A 14028-nucleotide genomic window follows, 5' to 3' on the forward strand; every position below is an offset into this window, starting at 1 on the left:
TAGGGGACCAGAAGACCACTGTCTTTCTTGTTTGCTACTTCACTGCCCTGCTTGGCCCTACATTCGACTCCTTCAAATTAGCCTCTCTTGCATCATCTCAAGTGTCCCCTGGATGTGCTCCTGCCTCTCCTCGCCCTGCTTACATGCATCTCATCCTTCAAGGACAGAGGAGTCCTGCTTCCTCCAGGGAAGCCCTCCTAACCACTCCACCTCACTGTGGCCTCCTCATCAGATCACCTGAAATGCCTGAAGTAACCATGTGGCTTCACTCAATGACCCCTTTTCAGTAAAGGTGCTTTGTCACATGCTGTAGAATGATGCTATTTTCACAACAAGAAATTCACTAGAGTCTGTTTAATATATGCATATGTATAACTGATTCACTTTGCTGTACAGCAGAAACTAACACAACATTGTAAATCAACTACACTCCAATAAAAATTAATTAAAAAAAAAAGAAATCCACTAGAGTCTGTTTAAACAAAGAAAGGGGGATTGATTACAAGGGACTCAAGTGACCTAACGCAGGAAAGGACTTGACCTAGCTCAAGACCCCGGGCGGGGGGGGGGGTTTCTCCCCACCTCTATCTCTGCCTCTTTGCTCTTTTCTTTTCCCAGACTGGCCTTCTCTGCCCCTGTGATCAGATGGGGGAAAACATGACAGTTCACAGCACCCATCATGTCCAGCCATGTGGAAAGAATCTCCACATTTCCAAGAGAGGGTGATTGGACCAATTGGAGCAGGTGTCCCACTCTGGCCCAGTCAGCTTTGGTAGGGGAATGGGGTCACATGGTGCTAACACGGCTGCCAGGCTACCCCTCTGGGAGTCATTCCTCACAGTCCTGGGGGTTGGTGAGTGGTCTGTTCTGAGAGAAAGGAATTGTCATGAGCAGAGCAGATACCCCAAAGATGCCTGTTACGTATCTAATAATGTAATGTGACTATGTGCTCATGAATTCCAGTTCCAGACTATCCCACTGACCTACTCTGTGACTTCAGGCAAGTCCCTACCCTCCTCTTGGGGTTGCAGTTTCTTCATTTGTACACCGAGGAGGGTGGGTCTAAGTGTTCTATTGGGCTCCCTAACTCTCTTGGACTTTGGGCCAATTACCCTTTTTGAATCTCAGTTTTCTCATTTATGAAATGGGATAATGATATCTACCTCACAGAGTTATTGTAAGAGATGGACATGAAAATATCTTACAAGGGTTGGGTACAGAGACGCTCAAGAAATACTAGTGACTCGTAGATTTAAATTGGGGTGGCTGCCCTGCTCACAGTGATTTCCCCCAAGGGTCATGACTGTGATGCCTTCATGTGTTTGGGAGAATTGCTTCTCCTTTAGTTGGGGGCTGCCATCCTCTGATAGTGATTTGCAAGGAGTGAGCATGGGTCCCAAATTGGATCATTCAAAGTGCTTCTCGGGGGTGTTTTTCTAACTGCTGCCCTTTTGTCTCTGTTTGCAGAATTGTGAGAGCAGGAAGCTTGCCAACAGCCAGGTCCCCAACCTTGTGGGGAAAGTGGTCTGGAAAAGTGATGCTGACATGAAGAGGATGTTTGAGTACTTGGTTCCAGACATCACTAAATCCAGTTACATCCTTGCCATGAACCAACAGCTCCTGATAATACCTTCTCCCTTCCCTTTCTAAGCCTCAGTATCCTTATCTATAAAATAATGGGGGGGGGGGGCTTCCCTGGTGGCACAGTGGTTAAGAATCCACCTGCCAATGCAGGGGACATGGGTTCGAGCCCTGGTCCAGGAAGATCCCACATGCCGCGGAGCAACTAAGTGCGTGCACCACAACTACAGAGCCTGCTCTCTGGAGCCCGCGAGCCACAACTACTGAGCCCACATGCCACAACTACTGAAGCCCGTGCGCCTAGAGCCCGTGCTCCGCAACAAGAGAAGCCACCGCCATGAGAAGCCCGCGCACCGCAACGAAGAGTAGCCCCCGCTCAACACAACTAAAGAAAGCCCGCGAGCAGCAACAAAAACCCAACGCAGCCAAAAAATAAATAAATTAATTAAAAAAAAAATAATGGGGCTGCATCCTTCCCCCTTTATCTCTGATGCTCTATTACTATGTTCATTAATTTATTCTTTCCATCAATTAGTCAGTCAGTCAGCATCCCTTGTGCATCTATTCTGTCCCTGGCCCTATGTTGGACACTGAGACTCTTGGCAAAGGAATAATTCCCATCCTCGGTTCTCAAGACTCAGAGTTAGGCAGGGGAGGGAGTTAAGCAACCATTCAGTACTGAGTGTGGTAATGGCTGTGACAGAGGGAAGCACAAAAACTGGGGATGTCAGAGAAGGAGACATATCCTCATTTGTAAGTCTTCCTGGAGGAGGTGGCGGGAGCTGAGTTTTTTAGATGGGGGTGGGCGCGGAGAGAGGAGGAAGAGCATTCCAGGCAGAAGAACCTGCCTTTGTAAGGGTCCAAAAGAGAATGAGAGAAAGTAGCTGCCTGGGGCCGGAGGGGAGGGGACACAGGAGATGACCTTATTTGTATTTTCCACCTATGTAACTTCTGGGAAAACAAGAAAAAACTCCACTTTTTAAAGCTTGGAAAATCCCCAGGGTGGAGTCTTTGAACAGGGATGAAAAGAAGTGACTTCTGACCACAGTAAAGCCCTGGAATGAATGATTCTTCCCCTAGTAGGCTGCCCCATTGGTCCTTGGTCCCATCACGAAATCCACGCTCACAGTTGCATTCAGCGGCTGGTCCTAACGCTGTTGGATCCATCTAAAAATAGGAAGGCCTGGAGCCTAAGGCCAAGCAGATGACAGAAGAGCAGCCCAGGCAGGCCTGGGAGGAGTGTAAACATCCCCACCTCATAGGAAACACACTCATTACATTCTGAGCAGAAGCGGTTAATGATGCACCCTGGAGAAAATATGCAGTTATTGCCCCCAAACATGCCAAAGCCCTCCTAATGACTGCACGCCTGCTCCAAAGCAGAAACTGTTCCAGATGCTGCTTCTTGTCTCTGGGAGAGCCCTTCCTTCTTCCTGCCTGAGGTTCCAGACTTTTCCATGGATTCTAGTCCTTAGGGAGACATATGGTGGGCTGGGGTGGGCTGGGGTGGGGAAAGTGATTGCCCTCCTGGGCCTCAGAGGGGCAGTCTAGGGGATCTCTGCCTTACAGACTGCTGTGGAGGCTGTGCCTGCCTGCCTGCCTGGTGCGGTGGGGGAAGAAGGGTGCCAGGCGGGAAGCTGGGAGCCAACGCTCTAGATGACGGTGGGGTGAGGGAGGTGAGCTCTAAACTTGAGTATTTTCAGCTTCTGCATCTATAATGAATAATGAGTCTATAGGGAAGCAGTAATTTGTAAACTTGAAGCCCCAAACACAGTCGGCGATGGCTGCCACTGGATGAGCCCTGGGCTTGGAACTACCTCCTGGCTGGGTGACTCTGGGCAGCTGCCCCACCTCTGTGAACCTCCATACCCTCATCTGTAAACTGGGGATGGTTTTGGAAATTAACATTTTTTTCTCTTGTTAAAGAACTCATGAATGCTTATTCTCTATTTTTTAAATATGTAATCAACCCGTCTTTGTGATACATTCATATGATTTCAATTCAAGAGATGCAAATGGGGGAATTCCCTGGTGGTCCAGTGGTTAGGACTCTGTGTTTTCACTGCTGAGGGCCTGGGTTCAATCCCTGGTAATGCCTTCCTCTCACTCCTGTTTTATAACCACACCATTTTTCTTCTACCTTGGCAACTGCTATTGGTTTCTGGTGTATCAAATGTATAAATTTTAAAAACTTTTAAATGAGGTATTAGCACATAACACGGCAAAGTGCATATATCTCAAGAGCAAAACTTGGTGAATAATGTTTATAGTTTTAATTTCTAAAAAAAAAGAGAGAAAGAAAGAAAAATGACCCCAATCTATCACCTAGAGATAAAACTGTTGATATTGTGGTGTACTTTCTTCCCATTCTTTTTCTATGTATGTATACATAAACATTGATACCATACTGTGTGACTTTTGTATGCTGTTTTTTATATCTAACATTATATCAAAAATATTTGCTCGTGTCATTAAAAAGTCCTCAAAAATGTTCTACTTTCAACGTTTGCCCAATGTTTCAAGGAACAGAGCAAACCTACTGCAGAACATTAGGTTCAATTTTCCCCCTATTATAAATTACACAGTGATGACCATCCCTGAATGAACATGCATCGTGAGCACATCCCTCAAGGTGAATTCCTAGCAGGGGAATTACTGAATCAAATAATAAGAACTAAGTATTAGAACTCAGGATAAAATGGAGGGGGGCGGGGAGTGGTCAGGTCTGGCTCACAGAGCTGCTGTGTTAGGGATGTTCTGTAAGGCTCTGGTCTAGTGCTGGACACAGACACAGGGTTCCAGGAGTGTGAGCTAAGGGGTCCCAGAGCAAGGACAGGTCAATGCCTGCTCCTCCCCCTCCCCCGGGGCCCTGTCCTCTAGGGCCTCCCTCCCTGGAGCCCTCCGACAGCCACAAAGGAGAGTCTCGGTCTTGTCTGAGCTTTATTATTTTAATCACTGGTGCTTTGCCAAGTGGTGGGCTGGTGAATGTTGAACAGCTGGATTAGGGGGAGGGGCACGGAGTAGAAGGGAGTAGCTTCTGATTTGTAGCATTTGTCAATTTCTGGTGTAAACCCTCCCACCGTGACTGATTTCAAACTACCAACATGTCACTGAAAGCAGTGCTGGGAGGAGATGCGCTAATCTCACCAGCTGGTGGGAGCCAGCTCCAGCACTCCAGTTCTAGTCTTTCTACCTGCCCGTCTCCCACTTTTCCCTCTTCTTAACCCCTCCTCATTCATCCCCCACGCTGAGGCTCATCCAAGGTGATAGAGAAGGAAGATTCTGTGGGACGTGAATGTGGCTAGAGAGCAAGAACACCATCTCCCAGGTCTCTAAAGGAAAAACTGAGGCTCAGGGAGGTCGAGATGATTGCCCCAGCTCACCCAGCCAGGTGATCCTTCACAGGGTGTTCTCCTCTGGCCCCTGCTTGGGGGCACTTCTCAATGAGAGCCTGTGCCTGCTACTGTGGGAATACGCTGGCTCTTCTAACCACTCCTCTTCCTCTCTGGTGACTCCAGTGCCTGGATCCACAAGAGGTTGGGTCCCAGGCCTTGCCTTCAAGGAGCTGAGAGCCAGGTAGGGAGGCAGACACCCGAGGCAGAGAGGCGAGTGCTCTATAGAAGCTGCCCTGTTCAGTGGACTCCAGGCTGGGCTTCCAGCCTCCTCGCTTCTCTCTTTATAACAGACTTTGTCCCTTCCTCCTTCTTAAGGGAACTGTTTTATTTCAGTATCCACTCTCTAACACACAGCAACCCACTTCATGTGAAAGTGACCCATTCCCACTTCTGGGAGTAGGTAGGTTCTGATTAGTCCTAGTCAAACCTGTAATTCATTCCTCCTTGCCAGTGATTGGTTTAGGAGTGGGGAAGTGATCCAACTCTGGCCAATGAGAGCTGAGGAGACATTGGAGTGGGGGGAGGGGAGCTTTCCTCTCCTAAGAAATAGGCAGAGAAAGAGACAACCTCTCTTCTTCTGGATACTTGGAACTCAGTGTTGTAGTTCTGGGTGCTGTAATTATCTGTCGCCAGCCTGAAGATGAAGCCAACCCATGAGGGACCACAGAGCCAAGAGAATCACAGAAAAGGGGAGCCAGAGCCCTAACTGTATCCTGCCTCTGACCTTCTTGTAAGGGAGAAAACACATTTCCCTACAGCCTAAATCACTTTGAGTTGAGATTTTCTGTACTTGAAGCCCAAAACACCCTAAATGATAAAACCCTTCTGGTCCATCATCCACATTGCAAATGCAGTGATTACTAGACAACAGCAATCTTATCACATCACTTCCTGATTCCAGTCCTCCCATGGCTTCTTTGAGGAGTTAGGATAAAGTCTTTGTTCAGTGTCTCCTCTCCCTGACAGAGATTGTCAGCCCCTCGGGATAGGACCGTGGTTCTCCATCACTGGCTCCCTGGTGCCCAGCACAGAGTCAGCCACAGGCAGGTACTAGTAAATACCGTTGAATAAGTGCAGAGAAGGAGGAGCTGGGGGACAGAGTCCTAGGCTCCATTTCTGGCTTTGCACTGACTTGCTTTGAGACTTTAGGCAAGTCTCTCCCCTTCCTGGACCTCAATATCCAAAACTCTGAAGAAGGTATATTGGACTAAAGTGGTAGTTTAAGAATGGGGATCAAGGGACTTCCCTAGTGGCGCAGTGGTTAAGAATCCGCCTGCCAATGCAGGGGACACGGGTTCGAGCCCTGGTCCCAGAAGATCCCAGATGCCGAGGAGCAACTAAGCCCCTGCGCCACAACTACTGAAGCCCGCGCGCCTAGAGCCCGTGCTCCGCAACAAGAGAAGCCACCGCAACGAAGAGCAGCCCCCGCTCGCCGCAGCTGGAGAAAAGTCCGCGTGCAGCAACAAAGAACCAGTGCAGCCCAAAAAAACAAAAAAATGACTTTAAAAATGGTCCACATCAAAAAAATCTTAAAAAAAAAAAAAGAATGGGGATTAAGAAATACCTCTCAGGGCTTCCCTGGTGGCGCAGTGGTTGAGAACCTGCCTGCCAATGCAGGGGACATGGGTTCGAGCCCTGGTCTGGGAAGATCCCACATGCCGCGGAGCAGCTGGGCCCGTGAGCCACAACTGCTGAGCCTGTGCGTCTGGAGCCTGTGCTCCGCAACAAGAGAGGCCGCGATAGTGAGAGGCCCGCGCACCGCGATGAAGAGTGGCCCCCACTTGCCGCAACTACAGAAAGCCCTCGCACAGAAACGAAGACCCAACACAGCCAAAAATAAATAAATAAATAATTAAAAAAAAAAAAAAACCTCTCAGCTACTCCATAAGATAGTAGTTGTGCTTCTAGTATCCACCGATGGATTAAACATTAAAATGACCACAAAGCTTTTCACTGTGGGTATTTCTCAGTCACAGCATCCTCGACATCCATTTGCAAAGCATTCATACCTGTGTGTGAGATACATTGTGCGTCCTCTTTACAGACAGCACGGGGTGCCACGTGGTTTCCAGATGCCTTGTTTTAGCTAAAGGGCCTGTAGGTTGGGAATCAGTGGCCCAGGTCCTCTCAGAGTTCTCCAGGCCCTGGGTTTATGTGTCTAACATGGACCACAGGAGCTGTGCAACTTGCTCAGGATCACACAGCGAATGAGCGGTGGATTCTAACTCACTCGACTCCCTTGGCTCAGCCGGCCTGGCTGACAGCACCGCTCGCCCTCAGCTACCCTGGAAATGAGAAGCAGGGAGGCCCGAGGGCCCTGAGATTGCCTAGGGTGCAGGTGAGGTGGATGGCAGAACGCTGACAGTCCCAAATGACATGGAACATGCTTCAGATGCCAGGTGTGTGGTTTAGGAGCAGCTGGAATTACACGCTCAGGGCTGCACCAACATTGTCTGCGTCTGAGCCTGAACCGAGTCTGGACCTCGCAGAGGCAAGGACTGCGTTGGGGGTCTCGGCCCAGGGCCACGGAGCTGAGCAGAGAGGCAACAAGGGCAGGAGGCAGATTCCTAGCTGGAAATCAGGCACAGGGATCTTTTCCCTTTCCAGACACTTGTGGTCATTTGTTCGTTTGTTCGTTCATTCATTCATTCATTCATTCAGCAAGGTAGTCAGTCAGTCACTCAACAATGCTCACTGAGCAGTGCAGCTCTGCAGCCTGGCACAGGGTCCAGGGATGAAGTGGGCACAGAGGAAAGCAAACGCAGAGCACGTGCTTAAGGCTCAGTCAGGCCAGAGGCGCGGGTGGGCCTTTTACCTGCCGAAGGAGAAATGGGGAAATGTTTTCCGGAGGAAAAAATGATATCTTCTGTGAATGGTTCTCAAAGGACAAGGAGGAGTCCACCAGGCAGGTTAGGTGGAATCTTTCAGAGGGAAAGATGGGCCTTCCCGTTAATTAAAGTCTTAGGAGATCGAGGGGCTGGCTGGAAAAGTAAATGAGACTGCCTTTGTATCCAAAGCTGGCAAAGCGGGTTTGATCACTTCAATTAGCAAAGGCTCCGAGTGGGAGAGGACCTCGCACTTTGCTGAAAGTGCCTCTGTAGAGAACGTGTGTGTGTGCTGAGGGGGAAACAGGGTACAGGGGGACGGGGGAGAAAGGAGGCGGTGGGGCCTTGGGTGGGTCAGGTCGTGCGGCCCCTGCCAGCCGTGTTAAGGATTCAGCTGACTTCTGAGCTGATGGGGAGCCACTGCACGTGTTTAACCGATGAGGCATTGCTCCAGCTGCTGAGGAGAGAAGGAATCGGAGTGGGAGGTAGGGGTCCCAGCCAGGAGGCTACCGCAGTCGGCAGTGCGAGAACTGACACTGGCCTGAACAAGGACTGAGACAGAGGGATGAGAGAAGAGACAACAACTGAGAGAAACTTCTGAGAACCAACAGGTCTTGGTGAGTGGAGGTGGTCAGAGAGGGAGAGAAAGGAGGAGAGGGTGATGGCCAGTTCCTGGATGTGTGACAAAGTTGAGGTTTAAGGTACCATCTGAGATGGATGCTGGAGGCCCTCTCTCTGCCCTGGTCTGAAGTGAATGGGTGTGAAGGGTCTGATGCTTTCGCAGAAGCAGAGCCTCGGTTCACATGGCATCATATGCTCAGCCTCCCATCTGGTCTCTTAGCCTCCAGCCTCTTCACTCTCCAGTCTCTCTGCTGTCACACTGATCTAAACAAGGAATCTGATCTTGTCACTTCCCTGCTGAAAAATTTTCAAAGGCTTCCTGTTGTCTCTAGAAAGAAGTAATCTTCTTAGCCTGGCAAATAAGTCATCTGCAATCTGATTCCATCTACCTTCTTTGTCTCAGTCCCCTGACACTCTACGCTAGCCACAGTGAACTATAATAGTAACAAGAAAAACAACAACAGCTACAATAGCTCCACACAGTATTGATATGTTCCAGGCAGTGTCCTAAGAACTTTACACATATTAGCTCATCTAATTTTTAGTAGAAAAACACTGAAAGTCTTGCACTTCCCAGAATGGACTATATCCTCTTGCCTTTAGACCTTTGCACCTGAGGTTTTCTTGTCCTGGTAGCCAGCCATCCTTCCAGCCATCTGATTCACATTTATCTGCCATCAACTTGTGCCAGGCACTACACTACGTGCTAGGGATCCAAATATGAGTGAGACATGGTACCTGCCCTCAAAGTGTACAGAGTCTAGTGTGGGAGACAGACACATGGAGAGTCAGTGAGGTAAGTGCAGTGATGAGATGGGATGGGGCACAGAGAATGAGCCCTCATCCAGCTTGGGCCTGCTCGCCCCCCACCCCTGCTGCTGGAGTTCTACACCCTCCAGGAAGCCCTCTGTCTTTGCCAGGCTGGGTGGGCTCCCTTTTCTGTGCCCCTGCAGTCCCTTCTCTGCCCGCATCACACACTGACCACACAGTGAAGGGAGAGGACAGTCTGATTCATCACTGACTCAGGACCCAGGGCAGCCTGGACACAGATCCTCAGGGTTTGCTGAATGGAAGTGCTTGAGGTATGAAGAGGCACCGAGAGGGGCAACCTCCTCCTGGGTTCTTCTCTGATGCTCTCTCCAGAGTCAGGCCTGCCCTTGTTCCCTTTCCCGAGGCTGGCGCAGGCCCCCCAGCCCAGAGAGCACTGCAGCGGTCAGGCTCTGCGGGTAAGCCTGGGGCTGCTGCTTTCATCCCTAGTTCAGCAGAAGCCTGGTTAGAAAAGGCCACACCAGAATGGGCACCCAATATGCCCCCTCGCCAGGCTGCAAGTGTCTGCCCCAGGCTTCCTCCTCTTTTTTTTTTTTATTTAATATTTATTTATTTATTTAGCTGCGTCAGGTCTTAGTTGCTGCTCGCAGGATCTTTCGTTGTGGCGCAAGGGCTCTTCGTTGGGGCACGCGGGTTTCTCTCTAGTTGTGGTGCGCGGGCTCAGTAGTTACAGCGCGCGGCCTCTAGAGCACATGCGCTTAGCTGCCCCACGGCATGTGGGATCTTAGTTCCCCGATGAGGGGTCGAACCTGCATCCCGTGCATTGAAAGGCAGGTTCTTAACCACTGGACCACCAGCGAAGCCCCTGCCCCAGGCTTCTGAGGAAGGACCACCATCTTGGACAGCTCTGGGCTGGGAAGAGAGGGGAGGTCCTGCAGCAGCCCCTGGGATCCCTGGGTGGCAGGGCTTGAGGTGAGGGTGTCTCTGAGCCCCTTCTGCAGCCTCTGGGCTATGGGTTCTGTGGCCGCTATGATGGGGGGCTTTAGGAATAAATGGCTCTAGAGTGGTCTCAGACTAGGGGTATTTGAGAAACTTTCTAGGAAGCCTGATGGGGTCTGGTGACAGCTCAGGCTGGTCCCTTGAACCCTCATTGGGTTAACATAGTTCTTTCTCTCCAGAGCTCTGGAGAGGCAGTCAGGGGGCCCTCCTAGAGTGGCTGTGAATCTTGGGGCAAGGACCTGAAATGACTTTCAGCCTCAGCCCTCTCTCCCAGGCGGAGTGGCTGGGAAGCTCGGTCCCCCACCCTCTGCTCCTTGCCTCGAAGCCCATCTTGGCTCATGGTGCCTCTGTAGAGGTGGGGCTGGGGGCAGGGAGCCTTGGGGGCTGACGCTAACAGCTTTGGACAGGGTGGGAATTTCCACTCCTATCTAGGGAGCCATCAACACTGCGTGCCCTGACCTGGGCCTTTGGCCTCCAAAGGGCAGTGGGAAGGCCGGCCCCAGGGCCAATCCCTGGCCATTAATCCCTCCTGCCAGCCTGAATATCCACCCAACGTGGTCAGACAAAGGCCTGCCCAGCCCAGCCACTGTGTTCCTCCCGCCCCAGGGGCTCCACTCAGACGCTGGGCCGCCTGGAATCCAGGCCCATGAGAAAGGGGCCGCCTTCACTGGCCATCTTATGCCCGGATGCTCAGCCGCATCCCGTCCGGCCCAGGGCCTGTGAAAAGAGGGCCCAGCCACGCTGAAAACAAGGATTAGCCCTTGGGCCACTCCCTGACACCGGCCTGCTTGGCTCCGGGAAGCAGGCCCAATGGAGGGGGCCAGGCAGACACAGAGAACTGGAAAAGTCTGGGTTCTCACCCCCTTGGCCCAGCTCCCTGCCCCCACCCTTCCCAAGAGTAGCACAGCCAACCACACATTCAGTATCATTTATTGAACATATACTATGTCCCAGTCTCTACACATGGACTGGAAAATTGAAAGTATAAGAAAACTGCAGTCTGCCAGGGGAGGTAATAAGAGCCATTCTCCACAACCCGCCCCCTACCCCAGGAGGCTGTGGGAGAGGCATCTGGAAGGGGAGCTTCAGCCCTAAGGGAAGGTGAGAAAGATGGTGGCTCTGGTTCTGTGCCTGAGTCTAGCTTCAGGGTTCTGCTACACCTGGTTGAAAATATGCAGGCTCTGAAATCACTTCTCTGGCTCTGCCTCTCTCCTTCCCTTCCTGGTTTAATACCAGACATGCCAGGTGTGTAGTAGAAAGGAAATCTCCTATTACCAGGTGCTAATGTGGGCCAGGCACTTTCATACATGATCTCATTTGAACCTCATAACAACGCTGAGAGGGTCCATTACTGTTCCTCTTTGGCAGGTGAGGAAACTGCGGCTCAAATGAGCAATCGGCAGCCCAGGTCACTCGGCTCTTGGAGCCAGGTTCCCTGCTGCTGCCGCTGCTTGTCTTGCCTTCCTCTTTGGTCAGCTGTTCATTGCAACTGTACCATCTTATGCTCCTAAGGCCTGTGTCAGGCAGTAGGATGCAAGGTGGAGAGGGTACTGAGGTCAGGTCTGTTTGTGTATAAACCAGGCTGACTCTTCACTGCTGTGAGTGTGGCGTGGGGGAGGGGTTGTCTCTAGAGCTCCGAGTGTCATCTTCTCCTTCCTCTCTGCTTCTACAGCCCCCTCTGCCTGCCTCTCTCCGAGTTGTAATTGTTTGTGTGTCCATCTCTCCATCACATTGTGAGTCTCTTCACCTCTGTCTCCCCTGAGCACTGGCAAAGGGCCTAGCACAGAAGTGCTCGATGAATGATGTGGGCTAATGAGGCCAAGAGAACCGAAGGAAGGACGGATTTGGATTCATGTGGAATTGACATTGACAGCACTTGCAGATTGCAGTGATGGGGGAGGTAAGAGCCCGAGATGGTGTCCATATTTCTGATCTGGGTGGTGAGGGGCAAGGGGTCCACTGGCTGAGATTTGAAATGCAGGGAGGGGAGGAGGATGGGGTCGGGGGTGCATGAGGCTGAGCGTCATGTCCAATGCACACTTGGACGTGCTGACCTGGAGGTCAGCAGAGAGGCTAGGCATCAACTTTGCAGCTGAAGTCGTGAGAGCTGGAAGGCCTCCAGAGTAAATTACTTCTACAGTCTTGGCTTTACGCTACGGTGTTCCTAGTCTTGGTGCCAGTGCACTGAACTCTGGGTTTAATCCCACTTGCCACCTACTAGCTGTGTCAGGTTAGACAAGTCTCTTAACCTCTCAAAGCCTTAGTTTCCTTATCTGCAAAATAGGGGTATTAATAGTACCTACCTCTCAAGGTGTTCACGTTTAAGTGAGCTAATGTGCATAAGTGTTTACCACATACACAATGCTCTGTAATGCTGGCTGGTATATTATCAGCTGAGATTGGAGCTGGGAGAGCGGAGTCCTGGAGCTTCAAGTTTGGAATTTGAAGTCCTAGGCCCTCTGGCTGCTATAGCTAGCTTTGATCATCTGTACCCAGGGGCACTCCACATCAGGGTCAGAACTGGTCGGCTCTCAAATGCCAACCCTGCACTTGCACCACCCCAAGAGTGAGAGGCCCCTTAAATCTGGGCCACTTCAGTTGCCTTACCTACTCCCAGCCCTGTTCCCTTGAACTTGCCTATCTCTAAGACAGACAAGTCTCTTTAAGACAAGGCTCTTTCATCCTTTAGTTCCCTCCAAGCCAGGTCTGGCTTTCCTGTCACTTTGGAAAAGTTTCCTGAAATAGGCTCAGGGTTGCATCTCTTCTGAACCATGTGGTGGGTGGTGGTATTTCCTAGAGCCAGGTTTTAATAAAGACTAAGACCACCCCGCCTTCCCCAGTGAGATGCGAGTCTGGCATTTCTGGGACAGTAAGCAGCTCCCTCAGACCTCCAGTCTGTGGAAGCACTTGGGGGTCACTCTCTGACCCAGTAACTGCTCCTTGGAACTCTGCGCTGTGCAGGCTGTGTTTTGTGCATCTTCCCAGTGTGCATGACATGAGTGTGTGAGAAAGGGAGCCCTTTTTCTAGAAGAGAAGATGCATGGAGAAGAGGCAGCCAGAAGGCAATTCCAAGTTACAGATTTTCTAGGGGGCTCTTGATTTAAAGTAGTCAGTCCTCCAGTTCCCAAATCTGCTAGCTGGACCGCTTTTCACGATTTTGTTTTTTCAAAGGATGCTGGCCTGGATGGGACAAGATTGTGGGGGAGGTAGCAGAGAGCGGAGATGCTGACCCTGGAGCCAGGAAACATCCTCCCCTGAGACACGCCGGCCTCCTGCTCTCCCCTTCCCCCACCGTACCTTTCTCCATTGCCTAATGTCCCAGGGTGGGCCTGGCACCTCCCCGACCAGCACAGTATCAGGATGCTGAGGGCTAGCAAGGAGGCCCTGTGCGGCTCTCATCTCTGCCCCAGCTGGGGTTGGAAGGACCGGGAGGGGACTAGGAGAGAAGGATGGAGGGGACAGGAGTTGGCTGGGAGAAGCATAATGGGGAGGGGGCCCAGAGAGTGCTCTGAATGGGTGGATTTGTGACTGGCATTGAGCCAAAGGGGTGGAGGTTGAGGGAGGAGCGGAAAGGGAAGGGAGCTGACGGAATCTGGTGGGATGGGGCCAGGGCCAGGGACTGACCCCATGGAGATGAGGAAGGGATGAGGCTGGGTCTGGGACTGACTGACCCAAAGGGACGAGACCAAGGGAGGGGTGAAATGTTGGGGGTGGGGATGGGGATGGGGATGGGGATGGGGGAGAATTGTCAGCATCCTAAGAGGATTGGGAAGGCAAATTAGAGGGGAGGCGCTGGCCAGCGGAGAAGGTCCGAGCCCTCGCCCCTGGTTTGGGGCACA

This window comes from Balaenoptera ricei, chromosome 1 (assembly GCF_028023285.1).
Source record: "Balaenoptera ricei isolate mBalRic1 chromosome 1, mBalRic1.hap2, whole genome shotgun sequence".
In the NCBI taxonomy this organism is placed as follows: Eukaryota; Metazoa; Chordata; class Mammalia; order Artiodactyla; family Balaenopteridae; genus Balaenoptera; species Balaenoptera ricei.